Source organism: Dromiciops gliroides, chromosome 1, assembly GCF_019393635.1.
Source record: "Dromiciops gliroides isolate mDroGli1 chromosome 1, mDroGli1.pri, whole genome shotgun sequence".
Taxonomy (NCBI): domain Eukaryota; kingdom Metazoa; phylum Chordata; class Mammalia; order Microbiotheria; family Microbiotheriidae; genus Dromiciops; species Dromiciops gliroides.
In genome coordinates this window covers 96,699,760-96,715,138 of record NC_057861.1, presented here as the reverse complement: position 1 = coordinate 96,715,138, position 15,379 = coordinate 96,699,760, and positions in this window count along the sequence as shown.

Below are 15,379 nucleotides of genomic sequence, written 5' to 3'. Positions count from 1 at the left end.
TTCCAGGGGCCTTTTCATGTGCCTTGGGTTGTTTTGATCAAATTATTCTATTCAAATTACTGTACTCTTCAGATGACTGATTAGCCTAAGGCCAGGCACATTCAGTCATTTTTCAGTCATGTCTGACTCTTCATGACCCCATTTGGGGTTTTCTTGGCAGAGATACTGGAGTGGCTTGCCATTTCTTTCTCAGCCCATTTTATATATGAGGAAACTGAGGGAAACATGGTTCAATGACTTGCCTAGGATCACATAGCTAGTAAGTATATGAGGCTAGATTTGAACTCAGAGAGAGGAGTCTTCTTGACTTCAGGCCCAGCACTCTGTCCCCAAAGGCTGGGCACTAAAGAACTATTTCAGGCTGTCAAGATAATGGAATGTGATAGATGAGATTTGGCAGAGCCACCTGAGTGGATTACTGGCTGATTTGACTGGATTAGTAGTTGACTAGATTCTAAACACATCTGGCTGGTACTTGAGAGTACTTAAGAAAGCATGGTTCTCAGAATCTAAAAAAACTGTGAACTTCCGACCCAATCAACCAACCAGCTTGAAGAACCTCCCCATTCTGGGAGGGGACAGGAAGGAGGAAAGGGGAGCCTGTGCGAAGAGCGAGTGCTGTCTTTTTGGTTCCTGACTTGGTGGTGACGGCAGAGAACGAGGGAGAGGAGCTGAGGAAAGATAGGATTGCGAGGTTGTAGGAATTCTATTCTCTATCTTTCTCTTTCTATATTTCAATAAACCCTTAAAAATCTAAACTCATTTTATCAGTGATTTTAGTCAGTTTCCCCCAAAACTGGGGGAACAGATTAGAACCCACATTTAGAATTTTAAATTACACAAGGCCAAGATCTAAGAGTGTATATGTACTATGCTTTTTTTAAAAAAAGACATCAGAACTGAGGATTGGGGTTCTGGTTTACTCTTTTCCTAACGTACTACAGGACCTGGTACAAAACTTTTAATGTCTAAATCTTGGCTTGCTCCTTTGTTTAATGAAAGCACTAATGATTGTGAAGCTTGTTAATTGTCCTTCCTGCCGCCTCTCCACTTTCTCTTAGCTACCTAGTACATATGGAGGTCCCTTCTCAGAATGATGTTCTTACTCATTTATACTAAAGTGTGAGTTGGTTACTATGTAACTCCTCTCAAGGGAATTCATATTTTAAAGTGCAGGCCCCAGCAGGGGAGTGCTGGAGGGAGCTCAGAGCGGCTCTCAGGAGATGACTGCTAGATTTTCAGTGGGAACATTTACACCTTGGAAGTTCGGAAACAATACAAATAAGGGGTTGGTTTATTATTTTGTTGATTATAGAGAATTAAGAAAGTGATGAGGAAAATGTCAATAATTCAAATTAAACATAAACATGTGTTGTGTATCATTTTTTTTTCCAGAGAGAAGTTGTTGAAAATTTACCAGCATGCTGCTGGGGCCCAGGAAAAAGGGGAATGTTTAACTCAAAGTAATGAAACACTAATGGTGGAATTTTAGGCACTGATGACAGGCATGTGGGGGAGATAGTTTTAAATACAGGAATTCCCTGCAATCAAATATGGCAGTTACCATCCACTATGCTTTTGCATAAGACTCACCCTAGACAAGAAAGCATAACCAAAGTGTAATTATGGGGATAGGGGGAAAGTTCTAAGGTAGCATCCCATAGCCAAGTTGGAGTTCAGTCTTTTTCAGTTGTGTTCAACTCTTTGCAACCCCATTTGGGGTTTCCTTGGCAAATATACTAGAGTGGTTTGCCATTTCCTTCTCCAGCTCATTTTACAGATGAGGAAATTCATACAAACAGGGGTAAGTGACTTGCCCTGGGTCACACAGCTAGTAAGTATCTGAGGTTGGATTTGCACTTAGGATAATGAGTCTAACTACCAGACCAGTGCTCTATCCACTGTGCTCTTAGCTGCCTCTAAGCCAAGTTGAAGGGAAATCTTTAAAAATCACATGTTATTATCCAAAATTACAGGTGGACAGGGCAAGTCATTTCACCCTGTTTGTCTCAGTTTCTTCATCTATAAAATGAGATGGAGAAAGAATAGCAAACCAATATGGTATTTTTGCCAAGAAAACCCCAAATGGGCTCACAAAGGATCAAACATGACTGAAACAAACAACAAAAAATATGAATATAATGGAATACTATTATGCATAATAAACCAAAGAGACAATCTTAATGAAACCCAGGAAGACTCATATGAACTGATGCAGAGTGAAGTGAGCAGAAAGAACCAAGTATAACAAATATACTGTAAAAACAAATAAGCTTGGAGGAAGACTTAAGAACTCTGATCAAAGAAATAAGTAATCATGATTTGAAAGGAATGGTGAAGCATGCTATCTGCTTCCTGACAGAGAAGCAATGGACTCTGGTTGCTGAGTGGAAAATTTTTTTCTTTTTTTGGACATGACATATGTTAGATTTTATTTGACTTGACTTTGCATATTTGTTTTAAGGGTTTTCTTTTTCTTTTTTTTTCCATTTGGGAGAGTGGGAAGAAGAGAAAATATATTTCTGTTCAGTGAAAAAATAAAATGCAATTAAAAATTAAAGACCCTCCCAGTTCTAAAATTCTAATATATTTCCTAGAAGTTTATATTTCAAGGTCCTTTACAGCTCTCTCATTCTATGTTCTGTTATAAGAATCTGTACTTTAAGCGTCCTTTCCATTTCTGATTCTATATCCTATGTTCTCAATTGTGTGTTCTAAGGTCCCTTGTATCTGACATCCTATATGGCTCTACCAACTGAATAGAATGGAAATGAGGCTTACTCCATCTTATGCTAAGGGGCTACAGCCTTAGGTGACAGGTGATGATTAATGGCTCAGCCAAGGTGGATATTTCTCTGGCAGTAACCCACAAATGACCCTTCATCCCGTTGACCTTTTTCTTCCAGCTTTATTTACCATCTCTGCTTATATATACAAGGACACCCAGGGTCTGTTTGGTGAGCTCTAGCCTGCACCTGTTTTCGGTTTTGTTTGGTTTATTTACATCTCACTAAAGGAAAGAAAAAAAAATAATCCAAGTAGGTAGTTAAGCTGGTGGTTTCTGGGGGAAATGTAAACAAAGAAACCATAATAGCTTACAAGTACTTTCACATCTATAATTATTTCTTATGATCATCTCAACAACCCTATGAGGTAGCTAGCACCAAATATTATTTTTCCCATTTCACAGATGAGGAAATTGATTTTCAGGTCAATATACGTGTCATCTGTTCAGTGTCTAGTAGCATTATCATTTTTGATAAGAGGGGGTAATAGGGCATAGTGGGAAAACACTTGACCTAGAGACAGGACCTAGAGACAGGAGACCTAGGTTCTGGATCTATTTCTGCACCTCAGGTCACTTCTCTGAACCTCATTGTCCTCATCTGTAACAAATCATACTTGCACTACTTATCTCCCAGTGATACTATGAAGATGAAGTGAGAGAAATGAGACATTGACAAATTTTGTTTCAGATCGTCTTTAGTCATAAAGACTACCTTTATTAGAGCTTTCAAAAGTATTCTGGTTCTTTCTGCTCACTTCACTCTGCATCAGTTCATATGAGTCTTCCTTAGTTTCATTAAGATTGTCTTTTTGGTTTATTGTGGCGCACTAACTAGTATTCCATTATATTCATGTGGTTTTTGTTGTTCAGTTGTTCCAGTCATATTTGATCCTTTGTGAACCCATTTGGGATTTTCTTGGCAAAGACACTGGACTGCTTTGCTATTTCCTTCTCTAGCTCATTTTATAGATTAGGAAACTGAGGCAAATAGGGTTAAGTGACTTGCCCAGGGTCAAACAGCTATTAAGTGTCTGAGGCCAAATTTGAACTCAGGACTTCCTGACTCCAGGCCTAGCATTCCATACACTGGATCATCTAGGTGCCTCTACATTCATATACTGTAATATTTTTAGCCATTTTTACAACCTATGGGTACTTGGGGAGGGCTACTGCAGTTATGTCAAACTCACATAGAAGTAGATCCCTGTGACTTAGAAAACCACAAATTAACATTATCTGTGTAGTGTTTGCTGTATTGTCAACTTCCTTCTCTGGGCTCAATTCAGGACCTGAGGATGAGGCTGATTAGTCTCATCTTGAAAAGAGCAGAGAGATGGTATGGGGGTATGGGAGAGAGGAGAGTAGAGCCAAGTGGGGTAGATGGCATAGAGAAGGGGCATTTTGCTAATCCCAAGTGTCTAACAATAAGGTCCCGAGTTTTGAGATGTGGAGAGGGGAATGGAACAAGAGGGCCCCCAGTTTATATGGGTAGAATCAGGAACTAGAGAAGGAAGGGAATAATTTTGCCTCAAGATGCACAGAGGGAGAACATGAGGAAGGAAGGAAGAGAAAGAGGAAGAGAGGGAGGGAGGGAAAGAGGAGAGGAGAGAAGGGATAGGGAGACTATGACAAAGAAAAACATTGAGACATAGAGACAAGTGACTTCGGTTGGGGGGTACTATATTTAGATTGCTGGATAATCAGACACTTAACCAACTATGTGACCCCGGCAAGTCATCTAACATCTCTGTGGTTTAGTTTCCTCATCTGTCAAATCAGGGTTTTTATGAGAAGCAGGTAAGATAATATATGTAAGGCACTTTGCAAACTTTAAAGCATGATGTAATTGCTAGCTTACCACAATGATGATGATAACAACGACATACATGGAACATCACAGGGAGTGAAATAATGGATTTTTAAGAACTGGAATAGATATTAGCTCAAGACAACCCTGGATGAGTCACTGGTAGGGATGTTATTGGGATATTCTTGGATTGACCCCTAAGGTTTCTTCCAGCTTTACAATTCTGCAATTCTATAGACCAGTAAACCTGACAATCTTCCCCAGCAAAATCCTGTAAAAATTTTAATAATGCAATTTAATTAATAAACATTTATTAAATGCCTACTGTTTGCAGGGCACTATACTAGGTGCTGGGGATATAAAGATGATTTTTGTCTGCTTATCTTTCCCCCTAAAACCTTCCTTCCTTCCTTTTGACTTCTCTATCACTATTAAGGGCACCACCATCTCATAGTCACCCAGACTGGATCATCTTGTTCTTTGTCATTTGGTGCACAAAATGTCCAGTGTTTATGACAAAGATGACTGTGTTATCCCTGACTCCTTGGTTCCTTTCGCCCTCTATACCTAAATCCATGACCAGGTCCTGGTCATTAATCTCTTGTCTGTCTGTCTTTCTTTTCACCTCCAACATTGCCACCACTCAGATGTCAAATTGATCTTCCTAAAGTATATGCCTGACCGTGCTAACCTCCCTCCCACCCAATTCAATATATTCTAGTGGCTCCCTATTACTTCCAGAAACAAACATAAAACCCCCACCCAGTTTGTCTTTTAAAACCCTTCATAACCTGGCCCCTTTCTAGCTTTCTAGTCTTCTTATACTTTACTCCTCCCTTAACTCTTTGATCGGGTGGTCCCAGCTTCCTTCCTTCCTGACTTCCATCTCCTGGCTTTCCTAACTTTTTTCAGGTGCTACCTAAAATCTTAACTTCTGAAAAGAATCCTTTCTCAATCACCTTTAATGGTAACACCTTCTGATTATCTCTACTTTATTATGTCTATATCTTGTTTATACTTAGTTCTTTGTGTATTTTCCCCCCAGTAGAGAGAGCTTCTTGAGAGAAGGGACTTCTTTTTTTACTTTCTTTGTACCCCCAGCACTTAGTACATAGTAGGTGCTTAATAAATACTGGTTCACTTGATATAACTTGAACAAAGCCTCAGGGAGGTCTCAGAGAGGTTCTTGGGTCAAATGAAACAGTTACCCCTCCCAGAAGGAAGTCGTAGAGTGATGCTATTTGGTGTCCCCCTCCCAACCCCCCAAATTCTGCCCTTTTCCTACCCCAACCCCTATTTGTCTGTTATTCTGCTATTTACCAATTCATTTCTAAATTGTCCAGGGACTACAGGAATGAGCTAAAGAGATGGGAGAACAGTAGCTTTGGGGTCAAAAGACCAGAGTTCACATCTGTGAATTTAGCCACTAATTAGCTGTGTGACTTTGAACACATCCATCCCCCATCCTGCACTCCGATCTGCTCCTTAGCAACAGGAAGGGGAAGGGTAGGGTGACGTCCTGGTCCCTTCTCATTCTGATGTGCTAAAAGGCTGAGGTCTCAAAACTCCACACATGGCTATTGTTTGCCCTCTTGTGGCAGAAAGAGGACAGTGACCAAAAGGCCCAAACTAACCATCTTATGAGCATTCAACAGGCATTTACTAAGCACCTACTGTATGCCGGACCCTTTGTAAGGCATTGAGGATACAAGACTAAAAGTTAAAAACTTTCTGTCCTCAAAGCCAGGGGGGTAAATACAAAATATTTGGAAAGTTGGTATAATATATAATCTATGTCAGATTGCTTGACATTTGGGGGAGGAGGGGGAGGAATGAGAAAGGGAGAAAAATTTGGAATTCAAAGTCAAAAAATGATGCTGAAAATTGTCTTTACATGTAATTAGAAAAAATACTATTTAAAAAAAGAAAGTCTTCTCAGGGGCAGGGGCACTAGCCCTAGAAAGGATGAATGAGGATAGGCTTTCTGCTGGGTTAGCACGGAGTTGAGCTTTTGAGGCAGTTGGGAATTCTGTGAGAGGTGAGGTAAGGAAGGAGGGCATTGAAGGAATTCTGGAATCTTGGTGGTGGAATGTTATGCATGGGGCATAGCAAGTGAAGGACGATAATACACCAAAAGCTAGAATCAGTCTATGAAGGGACTTCAAAGATAAACGTAGGATGCCATATTTTATCTTAGACATCAAAGGGAATCACTATAGCTTCTTGAGCAAGACAGTAACAAAGTCAGAGCTGGGATTTGGGAATAAATTCATTTGTTGATTAGAGGATGCATTGGAGAGAGGAGAGACTTGATGCAATGAGAAGATCAGGAGGCTATGGCCACTGCCTATCATGCAGGCTAAAAAGTCAGAAGGGCTCAAATTAGGGTGGTGACTGGGAGAGTGGAAAGAAGTTTACCATGAAGCCCTACTTCAAAGCTTCTTTAAAGTGTGGAGATGTGGGGGCAGCTAGATGGCGCAGTGGATAGAGCACCGGCCCTGGAGTCAGGAGGACCTGAGTTAAAATCCGGCCTCAGACACTTAATAGCTGTGTGACCCTGGGCAAGTCATTTAACCCCAATTGCCTCACCAAAAAAATTTAAAAAAAAAATTAAACATGGGGGATACAAAGAAATGCACAAGACCATCCCTTCCCTCAAGGAGTTCATAATCCAATGAAGGAGATTGCATATAAAAAGAAGCTGAAAAGCAGGGTGTGAGGGGGAAGTTACCCAGCAAAGGGGATGGGGTCTATGAGGAAGTCATTCAGAGGGGAGTGGGAAATGATCTGAGGAGGTGTGAGTTTCAGAGATGATGTCATCTTGAAGAATGATGAGTTTATGGAGATGGTAAAGTCCAGGAAAGTGTGGGAGGGTAAGACATCACCAGTATAATTCTTTGGATGCTCTTCTTAAATGCTGCAGAATCAGAGAGGAAGTCCTGGAGTCCACCCCCACTCTCTTCAACAAGAGGGAGGGAGGCAGCCCAGGGGCAGGGATGCTTAGGAAGTATGATGCCACAACAAGAAAGCTCTAGGTATGAGCCCAGAAGCAGATCAAGTCTGTCTTCTCAGGGCTAAACAAGCTAAAAATGGAGAGGTACTTCACCAGAAAGCAGGTTGCCTGGTGATGAATGCTTGAACCCCAGCCACTCATGAAACAAAGAGAAAGACAAAATGTCACTCAGTCCTCTCCTGCAGTGATGGCAGGAAAGGAAACAGAGAATGCTGGGAATCACACAATTTTTAGATCATCAAAAAACCAAAACAAAACGAACTTTAACTATTGAACTGGGAGATCCTTTTCTAATGATCAATGAAGGGACATATTCCAGGAAGAACTGAATCATATTAATCTCCACATTCTTGCCATAAATGAAACTAGAAGGAAGGTGTAGCTTAGTGGAAGGATAATTCATAGATATTCTTTGGAAAGGCAAGGAAAGGAATTGGAGGAATGGGATTTATCATATACCCAAAGACAAAAAAGGGCAGCTGGGTGGCACAGTGGATAGAATGCCAAGTCTGGAGTCATCTTCCTGAGTTCAAATTTGGCCTCAGACACTAACTGGGTGACCCTGTGCAAGTCACTTCACCCTGTTTGCCTTAGTTTCTTCATCTGTAAAATGAGGTGGAGAAAGAAATAGCCAACCATTCCAGTATTTTTGCCAAGAAAACCCCAAATGGGGTCATAAAAAGTCAGACACACTGAAACAGTTAAATAGCAAAGGCAAAAAGAAACATATCATGGGATATTTGGTCATCTCATATTTTAGTGGGTGTTCAGGGAGGACTAGCACCTCTGGTATGAGGGGTTACCAAGACCTTTTCAGGGCTGTTAACCAACCTTTGGTGTCAACCTGGCACTGAACTCTCACTTATGGCTCCAAGAACTTGTAGCATGGTAGTTGGCCACACACTGGTAAACCATGTCTGCAGACAGGATAAGCCAGGTTGAAGGCAACCAACAGGCTTTAGATTAGTTGGTGAGTTAAGGGGATGCCTACCCCAAGTATATGAAGACTTCTCCTGGTGGAATGAGAGGATGAGAGCCATTTGTTCCAATAGCCATGAAGGCAGCTGAAGCAGGGGCGATGGAACTTATAGCTTGCTAAGACATTGAAGACACCAAAAATCATCCACCGCATCTTGTCCATCACTAGTCATCTTGACTTTTGTCTTGCCACTGGACACTGATGACCCTGCAAGAGAGAATGAGGCTGACAACTTTGTGCAACTCTGCCTCATTTAAATCCAATTCATGCACAATTCAAGACATCACTCATTCATGATGTCAGTGGTCTTCTTTGGGAACTAAGTATGAACAGCAACAACTAGAGATCAATATTTACAAAATGATCACGATGAAAATAATGAAGCTTGTGAACCAATGTTGGTTGTTGAAGTTAAAGTGGTAAGGAGATTTTACAAAGAATTTGATAAATATCTACCAATTAAATACGTTTACACTCTGATACTTGCATGAATTCTTGAAAAGGTAGGAAGATGGTGGGGAGAAATAAATGGAAAGCATTAGAAGGAATGAAAGAAGCCAAAACCTTTTAGATTTTATAGAAGGCTCATACTTCTATATCCCAAACGTTATATATCCTAAACTAGATTACTTTCTTTGGGAGAAGAATTGGTAGATATTGGTGAGCACCAGGTAACAAAGAACGCTATTGGTTGTATTTTAAGAGATGTTTATTTTTGATGTGGGAATTATCCTCGATAACTTAGTAACTACTTGATTGGCAGTGTGTATTCAATCATACCACTGACTCATCAGAACACAGATCAGAGCTACTAAAAACAAGAAGATTAACAATGAGAAAAAGATATGATGTATAACTGAAAAAAAACCCAACAACCCCAACTATTTCGACAGGTTATTGGGAAGAAAAAGAGAAATAACTGAAACTAACAGTAAAAATGTTATTCAGAAGTTAAATTAATGTAAATTAATTATCAGATCAAGGACACCGAGGAAGCCTAGAAAAAGCCTCAGTCGGCAAGCCTTGGACTTATTTGCCAAAGGGAGTGAGATGGCTTCCAAAGGTTACAATGGTTTATAATATCAACTTGTTTGTATAATACCATGAAGAAGGATTATGAGAAACATTTTCTCATAAAGCAGATCGACACAGTAGGAAGTAAAACCAGCTTAAAGAAAGTTTATCATGACATCAAGTTCAACAGTCATTCCACGGTCATTCAAAGATGAAAATGGAAGGAGGATGACAAACAAGAAGAATGGAATAGATTTGCAAACCATCACCCAGAGAATAGCAGGGGTGTAGGGGTGGGAGATGAGAAAGAACTTCAGGTAGCCCAAAAGGGGAGTTCTTACCCCTCAAGTTCTCAGCCACCTTGTGATTTTCTGTTTCCTTTTCTGAGAACATCACAGAGAATCAAGAATAAACTTTCCTAGCTCAAGAGATAGTATAGCAGCACCTAGGAAATGGCAAGCCACTTAAGCTCTGTCTGCCTTAGTTTCCTCATCTGTAAAATGGGAAGAGTAACAGCACCTACCTTCCAGGGCTGTTATGAGGATTAAATGACATAATATTTGTAAAGTGCATGGCACCAGTATATGACACACAGCAGGGGTTTAATAAATTCTTATTTCCTTCCCTCCCTCCTTTTGTCTCTCCTTCCTTCTTTTCTGCTTTCCTTTCCTCCCTCCTCCCTTCTCCCTCTTCTTCTTCCTTCTCTCTTTCCTTCCCTCCCTCTTTCCCTCTCCTTCCTTCTTTCCCTTCCATAAAAGTTGGTAACTTTACATCATGAAAGGTACATTAAGGGAGTGGAGAGGTGGCTACTGTTTTATTTGAAAATTTTTATTTGGGATCGAGCCTGTACCTACAAAGGACGCAGTACACCTTTCCCTCATCACCCTTAACAAGTAGCACTCAGCTTTCAGGACCCAGAACTCAAGCTGGTACTTTTAGTAGCATATTTCAGATATGTTGTTTGAATTGAACAGAATGCTGTGGGTTGGCTGAGAACATAACAAATGGAAATAACTTTTTTTCCATGAGAAAATGAGGTCTTGAATTCCAAAAGAAAAGCTTTTAAAGACATATTTGGAACACACTTGTTAGAGAGTTAAAAATACCTACAGTTGGGTTCACATTAATTGGATTTTTCTGTGTAAATACTCACAGGGGCTAAAACATCCCAAGTGGGGAGGAATCAATACTACAATGGGCATGGCATTACCTTCTCACCACCCTACTGGCTTTAGATATCTCAGAACCCATACTGTTGGTCAGGCAGTGGGAAGATCCCCTGCCCTGGGCTGCCCACAACCCATCCCAGCTGCTCGATCGCTCACATGGGATGGAGCCACCAACTCTGTTTTCTTCCAGTTAGATGGAGGACCACCAGGACTTACCATCTACTCTGCCTCTATGCCCTGAAGACCCCTGGAATTGTTATTTGAACCACTGATATTACTGATGAGTCTCTGGGCCTTGCCGTAGGCCCTATAGCTGACCATCTTTGATTTACTGTCTCTCGTAAATAAAACATGAGTTTCTTGAAAGTAGATGCTGTCTCTCTTTTTCTATTTATACCCCCAGCACTTAGCATAGTTCTTGGCACGTAGTAAGTGCTTAATCATTTTTTTAAAAATCATTCATTCATAAGAGTGCTCTCTCTTAATCCTGCTGTGGAAATCAGGCATTTGTTAGAGCAAGAACTTATGCCTTGATTGCAGGTGTGTTCATAGGTGAAAACACTTGATGGGAGCTGGTTTCTCCTGGGAAAATCAAAGACTGTGCAACTTGAGCATACCTGTGGAAATTCAAACATGTTGATCAGTTATGAATTTAAAGGCATTTTAAAGAATTGATTTTAAGAAATTAAAGTGCTATATGACTACTTACTTTTCTGGACCTGTTTCCTTATTTGGGAAAAAGGAATTAATAACCCTCGTATTACCCACCTCATTGGGATGTGGAAAATGTAAGCCTGAAAACACTGGAGACAGGAGGAATTCTTGTTTTTGGGGGGTTTTTTCCCCTTTGGTGAGGCAATTTTTTTTTTTTTTTGGTGAAGCAATTGGGGTTAAGTGGCTTGCCCAGGGCCACACAGCTAGTACGTGTTAAGTGTCTGAGGCCCTATTTGAACTCAGGTCCTCCTGAATCCAGCGCCAGTGCTCTATCCACTGCGCCACCTAGCTGCCCCAGGAGGAATTCTTATTGTTGTCAGATTGAGACAGCTAGGTGGCTCAGTGGATAGAGTGCTGGACTTCCCACCAGGAAGACCTGACTTCAACTCTGGCTTCAGAAAATTACTAGCTGGGAGAATCCTGGATGTCAGTTGATTTCTCCTTGCCTCAGTTTCCTCATCTGTTAAATGGGACTAAGAATAGCACCGACCTCCCAGGGTTGTCAAAAGCATAAAATGCAATATTTGTAAAACACTTTGCAAACCTTAAAGCACCATATAAGTGTTAACTACTCTTATTAGATGTTTTATCTTAAAGAATTAGTTCTAAAAAAGCCATTCTGTCCAGGACTACCAGCCTGTCTGTCTCCTGTTCTGCTGAGCCTCCCTGGTTCTACTGCATTATGGGAAAGGCCTTGTCAGCCTCCCCTCCGGGTCTTAGGCTTGATGTGAACAATTGCTCTTGGATTTATCCCACAGAACGGCCATTATGGTTGATGAAAATGATCAGTCCCAAAGCCTTGGGGAAGAGGAATAGCCCGGGTAAGTTGAGCCTTAATTAATGCCAGTGGGACAAAGCTGGGGTCCAAGCAGCTCCCGTAAGCAGCAAATGTCTCTAATGATGCTCTTAGGAAGCCGGGGCTGGAAATGGAGCCTGCCCCAGAGACAGGGGCTGAGCTTCTCCCTGCCTGCCAAGTTGTTTAAAGGAGTTATAAATCCACCAGGCACAGAAAACAGGCCCAGAAGGAAAGTCTTAACTGCTCCCCTGAGCCTGGGCAAGGGATAAATAAAGGGGATCATTATAAAAGAACCAAATCAGGAAACAGGGCAGTTGTCAGTGGATTGTATTTATAGCTCAATCAGAAAGGCTTTAAATTAAGAAGAACCTTACAGAGTCAGCCTCTGGGCTTCTAGAAACTTAACATCTTCCTGCTTACAGTGTCTGACCAAGACTCATAATACCTGTCCTTCCAAGTCTCATGGAAGCTGTGGTGATGATTAAGAGGAAGGAAGGAAGGAAACAAGAAATTATAAAGTGCTTCCAGAACGCTTTATGTCCTTTGATCCTTACAATGACTCTGGGAGGTAGGTGCTATTATTATTCCTATTTGACAGGTGAAGAAACTGAGACAGAGGTGAAGTGACTTGCCCAGGTAGTAGGTGTCCCAGGTCAAATTTAAACACAGATTTTCCTAAATTGTTGTTGTTTGTTCTTAGTTTTCAAAGAGGACCAATGACATCATAGTATGATATCTTGACTTGCATGTGAAGTAGATAGTTACCCTTCAGCAGGAGTCTGGAAGCAAAGGACAAGGGAGCTCTTCTTGGGGAGGTTGTAGAGGGTTCTCCCATTGAGGCTGGAGTCCATGGCTTCTGAAGTTCTTTCCACCTCTGAGTACCCCTTTGTCCTCAGCCAGGCTCAAAATGTGTTTCCTTCCCAACCATAACCTTCTCTGTCTCCACATGGTCATAGGTACCATCCTGATCTGGACCTGGACAAAACTGTGTAGGAAGCCCAAGTTTGCCTGGGTCCCTCCCCATTTATATACATATATACAAGGCAGGACGCCTTCCTGGTTGCTCCCTCCAGTCATTTGACTGCCTATCTCCTCTAAGATGATCTTTTCCTAGGTATCTTTCCCATTTGGAATGTATCTATTTATTTATAGGCTGACACCCTGAGTCTCTTACCCCTCCCAGGGGAGGGACCATCGTTTTTGATGCTTGACACATAACTGGTCCTCAATAAATGCTTCTCGATTAATTTCTTGGAATCTGTCTGCCCTCAATGTCTCTTTCCCCTATACCCTCAAACAGAGGTGTGACAAGCCAGCTGATACCAGGTGGTGAGAACCAACTGTTAAATGTTCTATTGTGAGCTTTTATACCTAAGGCTTTCGTTTAGCTTTTTGTTGATTGTCTAGACTTAAGTGATGCATAAAACTCACAAATAAGTTGGCAGATTTCTTTTTTACTGCAGAAGTATTTGTTAAATATTTACCAGCATACTCCTCTAAGTATCGTGTCCTCCTATTTCCCTTAACAATGTCTACAAAAACTCTCTGCCACATGTATAGAATTACCTTCAGAACCCAAGCTGTAGCTTCTCTCTCCATATTCCACCATTATTTTGTGTGTGTACATACATACATATATGTGTATACACACACATATAAGCGTTAAGTGACTTGTCCAGGGTCACATAGCAGTGTCTGAGGCAGTATTTGAACTCAGGTCTTCCTGATTCCAGGGATGACGTGTTATCTACCATGCCACCTAGCTTCCCTACTTTGCATATTTTTAAAACTTACCTGTTTATGGGTTGCTTTCCTCCAGTAGCATGTGAGCTCCCTGGGGCCAGGTTCATTATCTTTGTATTGCCAGGGCCTAACATAGTTTCTAGCACATATTTTTCATGAGGATAAGTTTTGGTATATTTGGGAATAAGTTTGTCAATTTCATATAAATGCTAAAATGGTAGGAATAAATTCTATTACCTCAAGTTAGTGTGGGAATTTAGCAGAACGGATGCCATTTTGTGATTGAGTTGTCTTGAGTATGTTGTATTTTTCTTTAAGCTCTTTTTCAACAATAAGATAAGCACCTGGGTGCTATGACATAATAAACAGCAAGTGTATGTTCTTAAAAATAACTGATAGGGGCAGCTGGGTTGCACAGTGGATAGAGCAACAGCCCTGGAGTCAGGAGGACCTGAGTTCAAATGTGGCCTCAGACACTTGACACTTACTAGCTGTGTGACCCTGGGCAAGTCACTTAACCCCAATTGCCTCACCAAAAACAAATAAAAAACAACAACAACAAAAAAAAACCTCTGATAAATATAGGTAGATCCTCTGATAAGGGGATAAGTAGATATGACGATAAGTAGATCTCTGATAAGACAGACCGCCAATGGGAAGGTCTTATAAATAACTTTATCAGTAATTTTGAAGTAAAAGTACCAATTACATTATGTGATAAACAAACGCACCTAAGATTCCAGTCATCAGCCTGCTCCTAAATTGGGAGTAGGGTTGGTTCCTACACCCCTCACATGTGAGATTGGAGGGAGTCCCTGTGGCTGGAGGGTAGTGCTGATTGGGCAATAGGGATTTGGAGACTGGCCAAAAGAACATCCCAGAGCAAGACACAAAGCCTTTGGATAGGCAGAGAAGGAACTTGGTCTAGTCTGGTAGGAAATTAACTTATGAAAATCTCTAAAATGACAAGATGGTGGTGGTCTGTTTTCAGAAGGTATTGTTTCCATGCTTTGATTAATAAATGTCGATTGCATTGAGAAGCTTAAGTTTAATTATTTTTCTGTTGCACTTGTTAATATATGACAGGCAGCTAGGTGGCTCAGTGGATAGAGTGCCAGTCCTGGAGTCAGGAGGACCTGAGTTAAAATCTAACCTCTGATACTAGCCATGTGACCCAGAGTAAGTCATTTATTCCTATTTGCCTTTGTAAAATGAGCTGGAGAAGGAAATGGCAAACCACTCCAGTAGCTTTGTCAAGAAATCTCCAGGAGCAGCTAGGTGGTGCAGTGGATAAATCACCGGCCCTGGATTCAGGAGGACTTGAGTTCTAATATGACCTCAAACACTTGACACTTA